Below are 20970 nucleotides of genomic sequence, written 5' to 3'. Positions count from 1 at the left end.
TCCCGGGGGCCTCAGTCCCTCCCCATCACTGATGACCCGGGGCCGCAGCCCCTCCTCCATCACTAGTGACCCGGACCGCCGCCTCCCCTCCCACATCACAGGGTTCCCGGGGCCTCAGCCCTTCCCCCATCACTGGTGACCCGAGGGTCTCAGCCCCTCCCCCACAGCTGGTGACCTGAGGGCCACAGCCCCTCCCCCATCACTGGTGACTCGCAGCCCCTCCCCCATCACTGGTGATCACAGTCCCTGCCACATCACTGGTGACCACAGCCCTTCCCTATCACTGGTGACCACAGCCCCTACCCATCACTGGTGACCACAGCCCCTCCCCCATCAGTGGTGACCCGCCGCCCCTTCATCACCATTGGTGACCACAGCCCCTCCCCATCACTGGTGACCACAGCCCCTCCCCTATCACTAGTGACCACAGCCCCTCCCTCATCACTGGTGATCACAGCCCCTCCCCATCACAGGTGACCCGGGGCCGCCGCCACCCCTCCATCATCACTGGTGACCCGCAGGCCCTTCCCATCACTGATGACCCACAGTCCCTCCCCCATCACTGGTGACCCGCAGCTCCTCCTCCATCACTGGTGACCCGCAGCCCCTCCTCCATCACTGGTGACCCACAGCCCCTTCCCCATCACTGGTGACCACAGCCCCCTCCACCATCACTGGTGACCCGAAGCCCCTCCCCATCACTGGTGACCACAGCCCCTCCCCCATCACTGGTGACCCGCAGCCCCTCCCCCATCACTGCTGACCATAGCCCCTCCTCCATCATTAGTGACCACATCCCCTCCCCATCACTGGTGACCACAGCCCCTCCCCCATCACTGGTGACCCGCAGGCCCTCCCCCATCACTGGTGACCCGCTGGATACTCTGAAACTCAAAAGAGTGTAACGTCGTAACCCCACATGGGTTGAGAAGGTGGTGATGTTTCATGACGCCTCATCAAGGACCAGTTGGTAGAATCCAGATCTTAAGTCGAGTTTGGAGAACCAGCAGGCTCCAGCCATCTCTCCAATGAGATCGTCAATTGTTGGTGTAATATGGCGCTCACGTTTGATTGCGGCATTGGGTAGGCGCATTTCGACACAGATGCGTACCTCGCCAGGCTGCTTTGGCTTCCGGGTGACCACAATGGGGGATACCCACGGGGTGGGACCAGTGACCTTCTCAATGATCCCAGTGTCCTCCAGTTTCTTCAGTTCCTGTTCGAGCTGTGGCCGTAAGTGGAATGCTATTCTTCGATGCCGTAGAGCGACAGGTTGAACGGTGGGGTTAACATGTAGATGGACTTCTTTTCCTTTGAACTTTCCGATGCCCTCGAACACTTTAGAGAATTCCTCGAGTAAGTGTTGTATGGACTCATGATGTACGCTGAAGGCAAATGTTACTACCCCCAGGTCTTCTGCGGCCCGACATCCCAGGAGCATACCTTGGCCGTCTTCGCTGACATATATGTTGGTGTGGACAGTCCGTTCTCCGTGAGTCACTGACGTTTTGAAACGTCCCAGGATCTTCAGAGGGGTGTCCTGACCATAAGCAAACACCGTGATGGCTGTAGCAGGGATGCAGGCTGCAATGTTCGATGGAGGGCAGCGGCCATGATGTTGATGGTGGCCCCGGTATCCACTACCGCCATGACTTTCTGATCCCCTACCTGGATGTTGCACTGGGGCAGGCGTTGCGCTCTGCGGGTGGCGGTGCAATCATGTGCACTTTATGGACTACCAGCTCTTCCTCCTCATCATCGTCCATATCACTTGGTGTTTTGTCACCCTCAGGCACCGTGTTGACCATCTGACGTGGCTTGCGGTATTTCTTGGCTATGCATACCTTTTCGAAGTGATTAAATCATCCGGAGCATCTTCTCCCTTTGGCAGGACAGTCCGCTGGCTGGTGTGGGGGTCTGCCACAGTATCCACACGTTGTAGCCGTAGTCGCCGCAGCATTGCGGGATCCTTTCTTGTTCCACTCCGTCGTGGGCTTGATGGTAGCAGCGTTAACCGGTTCCGTCTTCACAGGGACTTGGAGGGTCGCCTCCATGTGAGCTGCGCGGGCTTTGGACAGCTCCTTGGTGTGCCCAAGGGTCAGAATTTCGGCAAGGGGTTTCCCAGACGCCTCGAGGATGCGTTCCCGAAGTTTGGCGGAGGCACACCCCTGAATCACTTGACCCCTTATCTCTTCCGTCTCATCTTGAAACCCGCACGTTGATGCCAGATTCTTCAGCCGTGCATGGTACGTGTCCAAGGATTCCTCTGGAAGTTGTCGCGCTTGTCTAAATATGAATCTCTCATAGTTCTGGTTGGGCATCGGCTCAAAATGTCCATTGAGAGCATTAATTAGGGTATGGTGGTTCTTTGGCGTCGCTTCCACAAGTGTTTTGGCGATATTGTGTATGTCCTTTCCTCCTAGGTGTAACAACATTGCTTGTTTTGATCTTTGTGCACCTTGGTGGCTTCAAAGAAGATTTGTAGGCGATCCACCCAGTCTTTCCATTTGGGCGCAATGGAGGATGGCGACCCTTCCACTACGAAGGGCTCTATCGGAGGTATTTGTGACATGGCTTTGAGTCACCCACGGGCAACTAGGTCCTCACTGAATGGTGTCACTCTCCAAAATCCGTCCGACGCTGAGCCCCTGGCTGTGACAGACGCTTTATCTTCACTCGGGCTCGTAAATCGCGTCTGAGGAGCAAAGGCAGGCCCTCAGATTGACTGGTGAAGTCTGGTCCTGCTCCCTGTTATGAAGATGCCTGCAGTGGGAATCCCTTTTTCTCTATGTCAGGGCAGGGGACCCCCTCGATGGTGTAGTGACGCTCTGTGCTCTTGTCCAGGCTTTGTACGTTAGGCCTTGACCTTGGCCTGCCTGCGGCCTCTGCTGCCTTGGGGCTTGCTGGGGGCCTTTCCCGGTCTCCTTGAAGGGGCCTAGAGTTCCCCCCCCCCCCCCACGTGGCAGGCAGAAACGCTGGGGCTCCTTCAGCCTCGCAGAGCGAGCCGCAATTGTTGCTGGGGCGGGCGGGGCCGCGCTCGCCGCCGGAGTGCCACACGGGGCGCAGCTGCTCAGACGGACCCAGCTGCAGGGACAGCACACGCGGCAGGCAGCACCAGGGCTGCTTCGCAGCGGCAGCCTCACCTGACGGCCTCGCAAGGGCCGCGTCAAATCCAGGTCCGCGCCAGACAGAGACGGCACCAGCCGACGGGGCATGAGCGCCGAGAGCAATCTGATACGCTTGCGGTCGCCTCACCGGGTGGCAAGGGCACGACCGCCCTCGTCGCCAAATGTTGTGTCGGGTGCACTGGGCAGCGCCGACATTCGCAGGAGCAAGGATGTTGGGAGCTAGGGGCCTGGCACACAATAACCACAGGGGGCTTGAATAGTAGTTTGCTTAAAGGGGTTTGTCTCCGTCGCAAACTGGCCAACGCCAGCACGGCCCTGTACTTTTATTAACTCAGGGTCACATAATCCTTACGTCGCAACGTGAAAATGTCATCACAAGTCACGACATTACAGTGACCACAGCCCCTACCCCCATCACTGGTGACCCGCACCCCCTTCCCCCATCACTGGTGACCCGCAGCCCCTCCACCATCACTGGTGACCACAGCCCCCACATCACTGGTGACCCTCAGGCCCTCCCCCATCAATGGCGACCAGGGGGGCCTCATCCCCTCCCTTATCACTGGTGACCCGAGGGCCTCAGCCCCTCCCCCATCACATGATCCTCGGTGTGGCCACTCAGAGCTTCCATAGGTGAACCTGCATGGCCCCATGATTGGCCGCCGTCCAATCAGAACCTTCCATAGCCCAAGCTTCCACAGGAGCAGCCAATAAGAACAAGCTGCATGTGAACCAATCAGAAACGCCCTGCTGCCACGAGGGACTATGAGCCGCGCCTGAGAACAATCCATCAAGGGAGAAGTGTTTCCTCTTCCGTTTCAGCGGTCAAGACATCACTTCCGGACAGTGTTGCTTCTCGTTCCGGGCGTACTGCCGAAATTTGACCCTCGACCTCCAGCTTGGCCAAGCTCAAAGGTGAGTGAAGGGGGGGCACAGCCGTTAACGCGATTTTGACCCCCCCCCGTAATACCGCATGTTGTACCCGAGCAGAGTGAGGCGCCGATATTTATTCTATCCCCCCATCACTTTACTTCCGGCTCCGGTCAGCATTTCCGGAAGTGACGTCTCAAGCACCATCTGCGTGTCATGGGGTCAGGGTCCACAGAAAACTGTACAAACTCCATGGAGATAGCTCGGGGGGTTCATGCCATCGCTGCTCTGGGGATGAATGCCCCCCGCCCCCACAAAGAACAAGCGGGCCCCCCATGGAGGGCAGAGACATACTTCCTTAGCTCCTCCCCTCCCTGAAGTTGGAGTGCTGGGAGGGGCACCCCTCCCTTCCACCCGCACAGGCATCAAACCCCCTGCACTGCCGGCACCGGCCGGATATATCAGTTGCGACCCAGAAAATCCCAGAGTCTCTGTCAGGTGCACAGTGTGTTTGACTTGTACCAGAGCAGGGCTTGAAATGGAAATATGCAAGTGCAGGTATCTGGTTGTGTCTGAGAAGTGCCTGTACTCTCCAATCAAAATTATTGAGTCACTCTTGAGAAGTGCCGGGACTCTCCAATCTAAAGTATTACATCACTTGTGATAAGTGCAGTCACTCTCCCTCTCAAAATAGAGAAGTACCGCCCTTTTAAAGCAATGTACCAGAGGAAGGTGCATGGTGCCTGTACCTCTTAGAATAGTGCTCCCCATATCCAATTTTAGAACTACAAACTTTTGCGACCAACCTAGCTTTAATGGACATAAGGGGCACAGTGTTTTAATGTAACTAAAGCATTCACCCACACCCACCTGTGCACACACACCTGTACACACTTACACCCAACTGTGCACACATACATCAACCTGTACACTCCTACCCCACTCATGCACACACATACACCCACCTGTACACACATACCCCCACTCATGCACACACATACACCCACCTGTACACACATACACTCCCCTGTACACACATACACCCACTCATGCTCACACATACACCCACCTGTACACACATACACCCATCTGTACACACACCCACTCATGCACACACATACCACCTGTGCAAACACATACCACCTGTGCAAACACATACCACCTGTGCAAACACATACCACCTGTGCAAACACATACCACCTGTGCTCACACATACCACCTGTACCCACATACACCTGCACACATACACCCACCTGTGAACACATACACCCATCTGTACACACATACATTCACCTGTGCACACACCCACCTGTGCATACACCCACCTGTGCACACACATGCACCCACTGATGCACACACATACACTCACCTGTGCACACATAGACCCACTCACACATACTTCTATCTGTGCACACATACACCCACTCACGCACACACATACACCCAACTGCACACACATACACTCACCTGTGCAAACATACACCCACTCATGCGCACATATACACCCACCTGTACACACATACACCCACTCACGCACACACATACACCCACCTGTACACACATACACCCACTCACGCACACACATACACCCACTCATGCACACACATACACCCACTCATGCACACACATACACCCACTCATGCACACACATACACCGACCTGCACACACATACACCCACCTGCGCTCACATACACCCACCTGCGCTCACATACACCCACCTGCGCTCACATACACCCACCTGCGCTCACACACACCCACCTGCGCTCACACACACCCACCTGCGCTCACATACACCCACCTGTGCACACATACACCTACTCACACATACTTCTACCTGTACACACATACACCCACCTGTGCACACACATGCACCCACTCATGCACACACATACACCCACTCACGCATACACATACACCCACCTGTACACACATACACCCATCTGTACACACATACACCCACTCACGCACACACATACACCCAACTGCATGCACTTACACCCACCTGTGCACACATACACCCACACTTCTACCTGTACACACATACACCCACACTTCTACCTGTACACACATACACCCAACTGCTCAAAACTACATTTACCTGTGCAAACATACACCCACTCATGCACACACATACACCCACTCACGCACACACATAAACCCAACTGCACAAAACTACACTCACCTGTGCAAACATACACCCACTCATGCACACTCATACACCCACTCATGCATACACCCACCTGTACACACATACACTCACTCAAGCACACACATACACACGCATTCACCCACTCAACCACACACCTACACTCACCTGTACACACATACACCCACCTGTACACATACACCCACTCAGGCACACACATACAGATATATACACCCATCTGTGCGCCCATACACCCATCTGTGCACCCATACACCCATCTGTGTGCACATACACTCACCTGTGCACACATACAGACTAGCAAAGATGACAATTGAATTGTACGCTTTACTACAACAGCAGAATTCCTTGACCAAGTAAGGGAAGCAAGCCCGATGTTACTTTTCTTCGAAGGTCACGTGGCACCAAGATTCTTTACATTCTCCATTGCAAGAGATATGTTATTTATGAACATACATGGCCACCCTCCTGACTCTACACCATTTAATATAATCATGTCACCCCGTCTGTCCAAAGGAGCATCAGAAGCAGATATGGACAACAAACGTGGAATTTAAATTGGGGATAAAGATAAAGCAAACAATCTGCAGCCTATTATTTGAAGGCAAACACCTTTTGAAGGGCTTCCTGCAGCGTGTTTTAGAATGTTTGGAGCACGAGCGAACAACCCTGCTTGCTTTAAGATAGATCAGATAGATACATGTACATAAATATGTAAATTATCAACAAATTACTGTGGTTTGCCTGAGGATGTGAATTCACAAGAAAGAAATGTGACTGAGATTGCCTCCTTTATGTGGCAATTTCAGTTCTACAACTTATTTCACAGCACTCGACATAGTGGGACCAAAGTGTAAAAGTATGTGTAGAGGAAATGTTGTGCCCATTGTAATTTCTTCATTTTCCCATGAAATGCCCTTTCTATGCCGCCACCAGGTTTCCCAGCCACTGAGAGTTTCTTCATCCTTTTCTGGAGTAGAATTAACCATTTCCAGCGCGGGGAAAGGTCAGATTGGAGTTAGTGAATGCTCATATACTCACAAGCTGGTGACCATTCACAAACTGTGAAGGCAAACCATGCAAGCGCTGCATTTACGATTGTACAATTCTACGCATGCCTGGTTAAGAATTACACGGTGATAATACATTCACACCAGACGGGTTTCATTTTATGTGCAGCTGTCGGGCATCAGTGGAGTCATCGAAGGCATTCTGACTGGACGCTGAGGCGCTTGGTGACATAAAACTTACTTAAGTCTCTTGGGTGGGTCCTTTAAATGCTTGAATGTGATTTTTTTAGGTCTCGCAGAGAGACCTATTGGGGTGAAACCAGAAAGTTAAACCAGGCGGATTGCGAGTGCGGATTTCCAACAGTTCACATGAAATCACACGACCACAAGCACGCGCATTTCCCCACATCAAAGCCTCAGGCTCCCTCCCACAAGCTTCCCCAGCGCGCTTGCCATAATTGCATCAGACCCGACCTTACCATTTGCTCCTGTGCTTCCCCGCCCACTGCTTCACACTTGCCTTGAAGGCCACATGCATCTGTTGCTTCCAGCGTGCTCTCGGCCTCAGGCATTTCTCCTCCCCCGCTTCACACTTTTCACGGCCGCCAGGCCGTGTTTCGCTTCTCTCCTCCCCCCTCTCCCCACTATCATTCTGCTATGCAGATCCGGATGCCCACTCCGCCCACCTTGGAACTGACATCACGAAAACTACAAACTGTAAATATATGACCATGTTCGTTCAAACTTGTGTTATGCTACGTCCGCCATTTGCTTTAAACATGTTCTTTTTCTGCAAATAACTTTATTTCTTGTCATCACACGTTTGTATTGATTCATTGTACACCGTCTCTTTGAATGTAATTACTGCTGCATATTGCCTTCTTTTTCCCCATGATCGGGCCTGAATCTTTTTACTGCGTCTCACTGTTTGTGATTTTTGCTGCACATTACTTTTCCCGCTGTTGAATATGATTACAGCCGCATCCTGCCTCCCTCCTTGCGCACAGATTCTTCATTGCGCCCCTTCCACCCCATGAACTTGTTCTTTCTGTAACGTCCTGGCTCTGTTTTTTCTCGCTCATCATCCTCCCCTCCCTCTCCAGCATGTCTACACTCAGACGTGCACGCTGCCCAGTCATCCCATCTCCTGCCTGTATCTTTTTCCCTCTGTTCGGCCTGTTCGCGCTCTGCCGGTCTGTAAACCCCTGACCGTCAGCATGTGTGTGTGCCTCTCTTTAACTTTAACCCTGTCTCTTTTTGCTCTTGTATGACTACATGCCTTGCTCCAAACCCTCCCTCCCTCCCTCACGCTCTCTCTCACTCTTTATGCGTACTTCTCTCCATACCTGTCTATCATATCTATGCCTGTCAGTGTTTACCCTCTCACAAGCATGCCCTTCCCATTCTTCTCTTCCCTGCTGGCTCAATCTCTCATCCTATCTGACCCCCACACCCGCTTCAGGGCATCCCTCGTGCCTCTCCTCCGGTCTGCCCTGCCCTTTCTGTGACTGTTGTGGCTCACCTCCCCGTCTGTCCCTCCCACCTCTGCTTGCCAGGTTTTCTTTCACTCTAGGTTTGCATGCGCCATCCCTGTCTGTGGCCTTACCTTCATGCAATCCGTTTATGTATATTTAGTTAGCCCCCCCCACCACAGCAAACCTGTCGCCTTTGCTGTCCGTTTTTCTTTTCTGAGTGGCTTTATCTCATCTGTCTCTTTTCTTATTTGCCTTTGTCTCATGGGAACTGCCGATATCGGCCCTCGCTGTCGCTCCCTCACTGTGTCTGTCTACTACTACCTTATACCTTCCTCTACATGCCCCCTACCTATCACGTTCCTCCATTTTCTGCTGGCCTCTTTTCCTCTCCTTGCTCTACCTGCAAAAACTTGTTGTAGGCAAACCCAGGGTATCTTTCACTTTGTTCCTGTCTCTCTACACTGCCTATTTCTTTCTCCATCCCAAGCAGGTTTCCTCTCCCTTGATTCCTCTCTCACTTCTCTCACACTCTTCCTTTTTCCTCTACTTTTTTTCCCTGCTTATCTCGTGTCACTCATCTGTGCTTGTTTCTCTTCTCTTCTCTCACTGCCTGTTTCTGTCTCCCCTCGTCTCCTTGTTATGTTTTGTGTTCCATTCCACGCTTAGTAAATACAAGTGGAGACTGTGGAAGCGCCCCTCTGGGTACCCCAGCGCCACTCCAGCATCACTCAGCACCACCACATCATCACTCAGTGCTATCCCAGCATCCCTCAGCACCACCCCAGCATCACTCAGCGCCACCCCAGCACCACTCAGCACCACTCAGCACCACCACAGCATCACTCAGCACTACCACAGCATCACTCAGCACCGCCACAGCACCGCCACAGCACCACTCAGCACCACCACAGCACCACCCCAGCACCAATCAGCACCACCACATTATCACTCAGCACCACCCCAGCATTACTCAGCGCCACCCCAGCACTACTCGGCGCCACCCCAGCACTACTCGGCGCCACCCCAGCACTACTCGGCGCCACCCCAGCACTACTCGGCGCCACCACAGCACTACTCGGCGCCACCACAGCACTACTCGGCGCCACCACAGCACCACTCGGCCCCACCACAGCACCACTCGGCCCCACCACAGCACCACTCGGCCCCACCACAGCACCACTCGGCCCCACCACAGCACCACTCGGCCCCACCACAGCACCACTCGGCCCCACCACAGCACCACTCGGCCCCACCACAGGACCACTCAGTCCCACCACAGGACCACTCAGCCCCACCACAGGACCACTCAGCCCCACCACAGGACCACTCAGCCCCACCACAGGACCACTCAGCCCCACCACAGGACCACTCAGCCCCACCACAGGACCACTCAGCCCCACCACAGGACCACTCAGCCCCACCACAGGACCACTCAGCCCCACCACAGCACCACTCAGCCCCACCACAGCACCACTCAGCGCCACCACAGCACCACTCAGCGCCACCACAACATAACTCAGCATCACTCAGCACCACCACAGCATCACTCAGCGCAACCCCAAGCTTTTTTTGCTTTGTATCTCTGTCCAAAAGAGTGACAACACATTCTGTATATCTCTGGGGTAGTGACGCAAGTTCGTTATTATGGATGTCGTATTTTCCAATGTTAACAGTGCGTTGTTGAACCACCTGTTCGCTGGAGGGCCTGCTCCTGTGATCTGAAGGTTTCTAGTCTGTATTCGGTTGAATGCCGCAGGGTGCTGGCGACACCTCTTTAGTCTCCAGCCAGTCTTGGGCATCTGCTGGTTTTGTGAAGAATAGCATGGCCTCAGAGTCCACCAGGAGCAATGTAGCCAGGTACATAAGAGAACATTCCAGGCCTGCTTGCTGGGGCTTCTGTTTGACCAGCAAGAATGATCCTCTGAGTCTCTGTGCTTCTGTAGTGTAGTCTGGAAAGATGTTCACTCAGCCTTGGGCTATTTGCATGGGGCTCTTGGACCTGGTGACTTGCATTATGTGGTCGCGGTCCTGATAGTTAAAGAGATGCAAAATGAATCTGTGGATTGTGGCACTCTGGTGGATGAAACCTAATTCTAATATACTAGAGGTAAACTTAGGTGTGGGGTTGCTGGTGGGTTTAGCCCTCTGATCAGGGGCATTCATTAAGATAACATAAAGGAATGTGCTGTCTACAACTGGATCAGCGTCTCCACTAAGCACACACTGAAAGATGTCAATGACTTAAACTCTTTAGTAATTTGTAGATTCTTATATAAAGTTCTTTATTGTCTCATTGTATTGATGTCACTGTTAGACACGGGTAGCATGGTGCAGAGCGGGCAGGCCAAACTCTGGAGGAAATGTGTAAAGCATCCGCGCAGCACACACAGGCGACACACAAGGCACATAACAAAAAGAGACTCCACACCAGGTTAGGTGGAAAACAGTATGTGTATTGTCAAATGAACACATCAGAAGGGAATCACAAGTGCAGATGAACTGTGCCAGCCGACACTAGATAATAATTCACATGGGCCTATTTAAAAGGCAGGGCCAATTGGGCCACTGCCAGAACCATCATGAGTACAAGGATAAGTCCAAGGAATAGATGTAGAGTCCATCAGCTTTAGTCTTAGGGGAAAAACATTATCAGCATAGCTGCAACATCATTAGCACCACAGTATTATTATAAGTCCATTAGGCCTAGCCTTAGCAACATTGCCATAAACATAAAGCATTATCAATCAGCATACACCTGTGGGCATAAACATGTGAACGTTGGGGGCATATTATGCACAACGACCATCAGTGTAAGGATCTCCACACATTTGCATAAATCATGACGCTCTTCCCTAGGTGTAAAAGCACACCAGTGGCATGGGACCTACACACGAGCTCTAGAAGGAAGACATCCCTGCATCATCATATCACCACCAAAGTATGAGCATGGGAACATATGGGCAAGGAATCAGCACTGCACTCCTACATCACATTATTTAAGTGCAACGCATATGAGGCATAACCACATTAGTCGGATAATGTTACCAATAGGCATGATCCTAGAACATCAGGGTAATACCGTTAGGCATCTTTACCGCAGCCTCCCATTAGGCATAACCTATTGGCCTACTCCTATTAGCATATGTACATTACGCCTGTATCTAGTTAGCATTAGGCATACACTTCAGGCCTAAAACCAGGGGGCACAAGGTATAAAGCATAACGATATGTATAGCATTGGGCATGACATTAGGCACAAGCCCTAGCAGGCAAAAATTGTCTTCACTTTAGGAGGCAACATCACATTTGCACAGCTCAAAGGGGACCTGCAACCTGAACAATACATTAGGCAACAACCCGCAGTATAAATGCCCTAGGGGCAAGCTGCACACATTACTACTGCCATCTCCACTGCGGATTGGTCCTTTGCGCCACTGCGCCTGGGAGCCCCCTCTGGGACCCACAGGTCTAAACAATGCCCCACGTCGCAACTGCCCAATGTTTAGCGGGGCAGTTGTGGAAATTGCAGTCACTAGGCTGTCCTGAGGACGTGGGAGTCCCTTTTCTGGACTCTGCAATTGAGGTTGCCCCACAATACGGCAGCTGCCTGTAAAAGAATACGGGCACCGGGGGCGGACACCAGTACTGTGCCCCGCCACACCCCCAACAATGGGATGTCAGAGCCCCACTCAGGGACTCGGTTCAGGTATGCCCCAAGTTGCTGCCCGCTAGCAGCGGTGCAGCTGGGGTTTACAAATCATGCAAGGAGGCGCAGGTCACGTCGGAGCCCCTCTCGGGGGCTCAAGTACACCATTCATGCACCTACGATGCAGCTGCCCAATATAGAGCTCTCTCTTTTCCAAATTACAAAAGGTCCAATGTTCTTAATGTTTCTCATATTCGTGAAGACATATGGTGTCGAAATATTGTCAGGTTGATACTCTTCCCATTCACATTTAGTCCCTTTAGCTTGAGGATAACCATATTTATCATGATAGCATACTTTATTCAGACGAAAGTTAACCCCACCTACTGAAGGCTTTCCGGAAGCAAACAAAAGTGCAGACCAAGGTTGACACGAATCCTTATGGAAAAACGGTAGAGGAATAAAAGGTGTTCCTCCTTTCTTTTGGTGTGCAGGTATCATCTCACACACCCAACAGTTGGTAGTATTCGTGGCATTGTGTGTATGATGCAACATCTGGATGAATGTATTATTTAGGTAGGATTGTGGATGCTTCTGCTCATGGTAGGGAAGCTTATAGCATTGATGCTCAACCGGTACTGGAATAGTGGCAATAAAAAGATGTCGAACAGGAGCCACTTTCTCAACAAACCAGGTGATTATTGCCATAACCACCAGAGAAACAACAAGCCCTACAGCACAAATGATTCTTTTGTTATGCATTTTAGCAGCATCTATAATTAATCTTTTTACAAACTCGTTGAAACAATAGTTGGAGCTCTTATCCCTGGGCAGCCGTTGATTTCTTCACCACGGGCCAAGGCGGGTGCCACTTCGCAGGACTGATCACCCCACCTTGCCACATCGGCTCTCCGTTTCACTAACCCAGGGCGGTAGCTCAACCAGTCTTTTCCAGCACTTCAGATTCTTTCCTCGGTCTCAGCTGATATCAGGATTCTCCAGTGATCGTGTGGTCCGGGAAGATTTCCGCAGATTCATCAGGTGAGATTGCTTGACCTTTCTCCGTCTCCAGAATTTCTCGATGGTCGGTCAACACAGCAGGTTCCACCAGGGCAGGCGACACATGTTTGCAGTGTGTGCTATGGACCCAGTTCTTCTTGTTCGTCACTCGAACTGCTGTCCTTGTTGCTAGGAACACCTGCTACGGGTCCTCGGCTCCAAGCTGTTCGATCTGTTGAAGACCTTGACCATCACATGGTCGCCAGGATGGAGTTTGTGGGCCTCACCAGTAGATCTGTCAGGAAGAACTTCTCGAACCTGTTGATGAATAGAGATCAAACTGTTGGTTAACTTTTGCCAAATAATCATTCATCAAAATGCATGGAACATCATGTATAGGGTGTGGCTTAGGAACTCCCCAAATATTCATTGGTCTCCCAAAACCACTTCGTATGGGGTAAGGTAAGATCGTGAATGTGGCACTGATCTTATGGACAACAATGCCAAGGGTAATGCATCTGGCCACTTCAAAGATGTGGAAGCCAGTATTTTCGCCAATTTCAATTTCAATGTAGCGTTTTACCTCTCCACTAATCCTGCTGATTGCGGGTGGAAGACTGCATGGAATTTCTGCTTGATCCCTAATCCTTTCAGGACATGCTCAACAACTTGCCCAATAAAATCAGGTCCGTTGTCACTCCACAAAAGTTTACAAACACCATATCTAGGGAAAAACTCCTTCAGAAGCACCTTCACTGTGTGTAAGAGCAGTATTATCCTTTGTAGGGTATGCCTCTATCCATTTACTGAAGGCACATACCACCACTAGGACGTATTTCAGATTATGGCAGCGTTCAAGTTAGATGTAATCCATTTGCAAAACTTCCCTGGTGTGCTTCTACGCCTGGTTTACAGCGGAGCAGGATGTTCATGTACGTGTGTGCGTGATGGTGAAAAGGAACGTGAATTTAAAAGGTGACTGGTTCTAACCCATCAACTACTTTATTAAAGGCTGACCAATGACCATTAAAATAAGTGAGACAAATGTAGACTAGTTCGTTAGTGTAGACAGTAACATCCGATTTTAGTGTATAAAATTGGCCAACACGTTTCTGCTTATTTATGCTATTAGCTAAGCATTCTTCAGGACCTACTGTATGTTACACGGTGGTATGCGCACCAGAGGAACAATTTGTGTTGTACAACTCACAGTTATACCTGTGTGGTCTCTCGTAGAGTCGTAGACCAGTAGAGCCTGCAACATAGAATCAACAAAAAGACAAACAAGTATTTATCCATAAGTCAATTGTGAAACATAACGCAGGTTACAGACAAAATAAAGGCTTTACTGTCCCATGCTGTGAAGGTGCAAGAAAAATATATTGGTGCGCAGGACACATATATTAGGATGTCTTGAAGAGCATCACAAACAACTTTAACTCTGTGCCTATCTCTGCCCGGCTAGCCCTGTTTGGGAAGATTTAAGCCTATGTTGGGCTTGTTTGACAACATGAATTATGTGTATAACAATATGGGGCAAACATCCATCTGAAATGTGAAAGTAGTTCTCACAAAGCTTAAAGTATTCACAGGCGACAAAATTAATGTTAAAAGTGCTCATTAAAGACTGCTAAAATCCCTTGTTTTAATTCAGGATCAAGCCGGAGGAACGTGCACATATTAAAACCACAAACACAACATTAGCAAGAGAAAAGGCTTACATTAGCTTATGAAGCAAGTCGCTTCATGGGTCCAGCAGGGAGGGGAAGCACACGCGGGGGTATCTAAAGGACAAGGCAAAACTGTGTTAAAAGCCCGCTGAGAACCCGGGAACAAAGATGGGAGAAAGGGGCCCTCCCATAAAGAACTTACTTCCCAACTTGTGTGCTCCCGTAGTGGAACTACGTTGGTCCTCCCTGGCCCGAATGTTAACGAAAGTGGGTGCTTCCGGGTACAAATGCTACCGCGTGGTCACATGGTTGCGTGAAACAACGCGTGACGCGCTTTGTCGGATGGGCGGGGAGATTTTTTTAAAAAACAACTAGACCGTAGCCCCGCTTGTGTTAACAGTTGAGAGAAAAAGAAACTTTATTAGTACTTGAGCAAGATCGATGTAGACAATGCTAAATATGTGCTAAGATAGTGCGTAAGCTGCATTAGTCAGTAGTCTATTAACGAACTCGCTAAACATTGCGCTCAAACCAAAGGATTAATAAATTAACAATGATCACGTGTATCGTCCTTGATCCGGATTTTATGAATATTTAGTGTGACACAAAATGAAAAACTGGTAGTAAGGACTGCCTATCTTAATTAACATCGTATTCGATGCCCATAAGTCTAAGCATGTATGGGGAAAATCTGGTAAGTGTGGAGAATATTAGAGCTACAAAATGCCAGTCTTTAGCGTGTTAGTCATATCTCATCCCGTCTGATGCTAAGCAAGGAAAGTGTGAGGTGTTTTTTAGCGCATAAAGTGAAAAAGAGCCCTCCAAAAAGTCTCAAAAGGCTTTCTCTTTTATGGGCGCATGGTGTTGCACCAGGAGTAGTAATCCCAGGAACGAAGAAGCACCTGCCACTATGATACCAGAAACCTACAGGTGTGTAGTGGTGTTATAATTTAAGAAGTTCGAAGAACACATTTTTAGGACCACAAGAACTGATACCGCAATGGAATGATGGGTTGAAGAGGCACAGATCAAGACAGATCACAGATCAAGATTTCAAGACAGAACCCCATGGAATATTATTGTTAAGTCCCGTTAGTTGGGTAGATAATCGATAAATCCACTTTTCTTCTTTTTCAAAAAGAGACTGTTGGGAAGTTGTTCCTGTTGGTAAATGCTCTATCACTGTCCAGTGCAGATCATTGGTGGTATGATTCAGTTGAAGAAAATGATTCCTTAAATTTCGTGCTATTTTTCCGACAGCGAATATTGCTACGATGTTCACATATTCGTTACTTGATTTTTCTAGTGGTCATGCCCAAATATCTGAGCCTGCACGGGCAGGTAATTAGGTAAACCACATTAGTAGAGTTGCAGTTAGTGTGGGATTTTTGCAGCCATTGCTTTCCTCATTCCAGGTCAAGATGTTTTGACGTGGTTGTCAAATGAAAGACGCTGCACAAGCCGCAAGGGAAGTGACCTACCACCGGTGGGACCCCCCACGGATTCAGAACAGTTGTGTCCTGGTCCTTGGTTTCTGTCCTAGGACGAGTATGGACCAGAGTCTCCTTGAGACTTCCTGCCCGCTTGTCCCAGTGGTTATTGTTGCTCTCCAGAATCTTCCAATGTTTGCGGATTTATTTGCTAACAGCATTTGATGCTGCATTGAAGGTAGTCACACACGTTAGCGGTGGCGGTTCTGAACCTCTGGTACTATTCTCTTCCAAAAGAGCTTCTCTGTTTTGATTGCGAGCTCTTTTACAACTCTTCTTGAGAATCCTACCAGGAAAAGCCTTGATTCTGAAGTTTGTCAGTTAGTTCATCAGCTTGGCTTTTGAAGACTGAAACCTCACTACAATTTCTTCTAAGCCGTAGATACTTGTCAAAGGGGAGATTTTCCCATAAGGACGTGGGTGATAGCTAGTGAAATGTAGCAGATTATTTTTAGCCGTAGGCTTATGATGTGTCCTGGTTTGTAGTCTATTGCCAACTTTGGAGATTACTACATCAAGAAACACCATTTAATTCTTGTTATATGAATGGGTGAATTTCAAATTGGCATCACATGTGTTAATCCAAGTAAAAAACTCAAGGAGGATACTCTCAGGACCTTACCAGATGATAAGCACATCATCTATGTACCTTCGCCAAAAGGATACATAGGAAAGATATGGATTGAGATCAGATTATATATGCCGGCATTCATAATCGTGCACATACATCCCGGCCACATTTGGGGCAAAAGTGCTGCCCATTGAAGTGCCTCTTGATTGGAGGTACAGTTCGCCTCGATATTAAAAAATCTCTTTCAGTGCCAGAGTGGCACAATCAACGATAAACTTCTTGGGCGTGATCTACTCCCAATTGCTGGTTTCCAAGGTGGCCTCAATCACTGTGATGTTAGAATCCTGTGGGATACAGGTATAGAGACTCTCTATATCTAGTGTCACCAGGAAAGTAGGATCTTCTTTGATCTCAATATCTTGGAGTAGAGCAAGCAAACTTTTTGTGTCTTTCAAATAGGTGCTTGTGGCTTGGATCAGGGGTTTCAGGAAAAAATCACAATATTGGGACAATGGTTCCAGCAGGGAGGCCATACCGGACACTATGGGTCTCCCTGGGGGTGGCAACCTGTTCTTATGAGTTTTCGGCAAGGTGTAGAAATACGGTATAATGCCCTTGCTGGTGGTGAGAAACTCGACCTCGTGTTTGGGGATTTGTCCAAGACCTTCTACCTCGTTCACTAAGGAAAAGATTGTGTTCCAGGGTGCTGGCGTTGGATCCACAAGAAGGCGGATGTCGCTGGCTTGATCAGACAAGAGGCGTCTGCATTCCATGTCGTAGGCCTCCGCATCTTGTACCACTATGCCTCCGCCTTTGTCAGCAGACTTTATGACAATGTCCCGGTTGTTTCTCAATGACTGTAAAGCCTGGAACTCACAGGCCTTCATGTTGTTAAACACAGCTGTATCCTCAAAGGCTTCAACGTCATTAAAAACAGCCTGCTCGAATGCTGTAATCTCGGGAGGGATGGTGTGAGGTGGGGGTATACAAAAGATGATTTTACCCGGAAAACTGTATCACCCCGATTGCCTTGGGTTCCTTATGCTTCTTGTTTCTCAAAAAAACTCTTGAGCTTCAATTTGCAGAAAAATTCAGCGAGTTCGCAATGCAATTTGAAGCAATCCAGGAATGCAGTCGGTATAAAGCCCAACCCCTTCTCGAGTACTGCTTGTTCATCTGGCGTCAAAGTGATGGACGAAAGATTGGTAACTAGGCTTCCGTGTTGCTGGTGCCTGCACGTTGCTCCCGTGCTTTGCTCCTGGTGTTGTCTCCCACTGCCCCACTGCTTCCTCTTGCTCCCAATGCACTTGATTGGTGCCTCGCCTTCGACCTTGTCCTCTCCGGCCCCTCTCTATTCAAGCATTGGAAATGCAATAGGGCTCGCATTAGGAAAGTTTGAGCTATTTGTCTTATAAATGAATTTTTTTTATTTATGTGTTATTTTTTAAACTAGCTAAATTAATAGCTTTGTCATTTACAATGCCAATAGTTATAACTTTCGCAAACACCTATAGCATTTGTAATGCAACATGTTTTGTATTTACGTGACTTAGATGTATTGATATTACAAATAACAATGGCTTTAAATTTTTTAAAATAATTTATTTAATTTGTAATGGCAATAGCTTAAACTTTTGTAAATAACTTTTGTGAAGATTATGTTCAGTGTTTTTTATTGTGAAGAAAATCCAAGAACAGAAGTGAAATATTAAAATCTTTTTGTGATTTGTAATAAGCATGAAAGCTTGAAACATTGAAAGAACATATTTGAACCAGTGATGCTGTGGTTGCGCTGAGTGATGCTGTGGTTGCTCTGAGTGATGCTGTGGTTTCTCTCAGTGATGCTGTGGTTGCTCTCAGTGATGCTGTTGCGCTGAGTGATGCTGTGGTGGTGCTGATTGGTGTGTGCATCGGTGGAGCTTAGTGGGTGCATTGGTGGAGCTGTGTGGTGGGTGCATTGGTGGAGCTTAGTTGGAGCATCGGTGGAGCTGTGTGGTGGGTGCATCGGTGGAGCTGTGTGGTGGGTGCCTCGGCGGAGCTGTGTGGTGGGTGAATCGGTGGAGCTGGGTGCATCTGTGGAGCTGTGTGGTGGGTGCATCGGTGGAACTGTGTGTTGGGTGCATCTGTGGAGCTGTGTGGTGGGTGCATCTGTGGAGCTGTGTGGTGGGTGCCTCGGTGGAGCTGTGTGATGGGTGCCTTGGTGGAGCTGTGTGGTGGCTGCATCGGTGGAGCTGTGTGGTGGGTGCCTCGATGGAGCTGTGTGGTGGGTGCCTCGATGGAGCTGTGTGGTGGGTGCCTCGGTGGAGCTGTGTGGTGGGTGCCTCGGTGGAGCTGTGTGGTGGGTGCCTCGGTGGAGCTGTGTGGTGGGTGCCTCGGTGGAGCTGTGTGGTGGATGCATCGGTGGAGCTGTGTCGGTGGACTTGTGTGGTCGGTGCCTCGGTGGAGCTGTGTGGTCGGTGCCTCGGTGGAGCTGTGTGGTGGGTGCCTCGGTGGAGCTGTGTGGTGGGTGCCTCGGTGGAGCTGTGTGGTGGGTGCATCGGTGGAGCTGTGTGGTGGGTGCATCGGTGGAGCTGTGTAGGTGGAGCTGTGTGGTGGGTGCATCGTTGGAGCTGTGTGGTGGGTGCATCGGTGGAGCTGTGTGGTGGGTGCCTCGGTGGGGCTGTGTGGTGGGTGCCTCGACACTTGTATGTTCAATTCTACCAAATACTGCCCTCCTGCGACAAGGAAGCAGTAACTATTTCAAAGGCTCTTAATGAGCATAGTATAGGGAGTCATGCCAGTGGCATTGCGAAACGTGAGGAATGAGGTCTGCTACGTTAATTAATGGGCCACTCAAACCCAGACAGACAGAGGGTAAAATGGCTCAGAACTCACGACTTGGAGACAGAAGGCCTCCTGCACAACAGGGGATCTGGGGCCCTGTGCTATGCCCACGGGTAATGCTACCTACTACCTACGCCATTTGCAGTCAATGTGAATGTAAATTACAAACATTTAAAATACATTTTCTTTTTCTAAAGCTAGACAACACTTTTCAGGCGTGTTCCTCTATTCATTGACGTTCATAAGCAATCTCAATGACACAGAGTAAAAAGAAAACGTGGGGATAATCCACTGTAATTTACGGTGAGGCCCAAAAGACTGGAACACACATGTCCAGAAGCCACTCGGCTCCATGGGCATTTTATTAAAAATGTTTCACATCTGAAGCCAAGCACATATGAAGTAGTGAAGTAGTGTGGCTCACTGGTTAGAGGCGGCAGACCCGAGAGCAGAGGACGGCCCGGGACCAGGGTTCGATTCCCGGCGCGGCAGGTTTCTGGACCAGGGACAGCGGACTCGATAATTCTCTCACCTCGGTGCCCACTCTGATCAGCGATCACACTCGGCAACTCTGGGCATTAGCTTGCCTCATCTTCACTAACCTTAAACAAAAACTACTGGGTTCGGGCTCCCAACAGCACTGCTTGCCACAAGCAATATGAACAACAACTGAAATTGCATGTGCTGCCAATCCTTTCACTTACTCATTCTATAAAGAACACCTGACCGTTGAACAAATGTTCCTGAGACCAAAAAGTGTCTATTTGATTTTTATTTATTTTGAAAAAGGGGGGAATTATTTTTTATTAAAGTATCCGCAAATTACTTAAATTTTAGGCAAAGTTTTTGACCTTATGTACAACAAACAACTCTTATTTATATCAACACAACAATACTTTTTAAATATAAATCATTTTCAAAACTTTATTGACAACATATAATACAATAACACTCAGTCATACTCCTCACAAACCACACTCTTTACATATCAACAGACAGTACAAAAAAAGAACATATAAGTTATATCTACAATGTAATCGCTTGATTTACAATGAAGCCTTAGAACTTAATTTTATATTTACAAAAGCTGTGCGAAAGTAAGTATTGTCCAATTCTTGGTTTT

General features: G+C 49.3%; 2 protein-coding genes across 3 annotated transcripts in view; one reads left to right on the top strand and one right to left on the bottom strand.

The window, feature by feature from the left end:
• Positions 1-20970, bottom strand: part of LOC147745336 (uncharacterized) — a 460883-nt gene that overhangs the window by 311297 nt on the left and 128616 nt on the right. The gene's annotated exons all lie outside the window — the stretch shown is intronic.
• The window catches only part of LOC147745337 (uncharacterized), a 123977-nt gene that overhangs the window by 13206 nt on the left and 89801 nt on the right, over positions 1-20970 (top strand). The window contains exon 1 of one of the 2 annotated variants that reach the window (XM_086952243.1): positions 3863-4043. The exons of the other annotated variant lie outside the window; for it this stretch is intronic. The gene's annotated coding sequence lies outside the window, so the exon portion shown is untranslated. Of the gene's footprint in view, positions 1-3862; positions 4044-20970 lie in introns of those variants that run through there. 2 annotated transcript variants of the gene reach the window in all.

Source organism: Lissotriton vulgaris, chromosome 1_1 (genome assembly GCF_964263255.1).
Source record: "Lissotriton vulgaris chromosome 1_1, aLisVul1.2, whole genome shotgun sequence".
In the NCBI taxonomy this organism is placed as follows: domain Eukaryota; kingdom Metazoa; phylum Chordata; class Amphibia; order Caudata; family Salamandridae; genus Lissotriton; species Lissotriton vulgaris.
The sequence above is the reverse complement of the archived record's forward strand: the minus strand, read 5'-3'. Positions and strand labels throughout refer to the sequence as shown.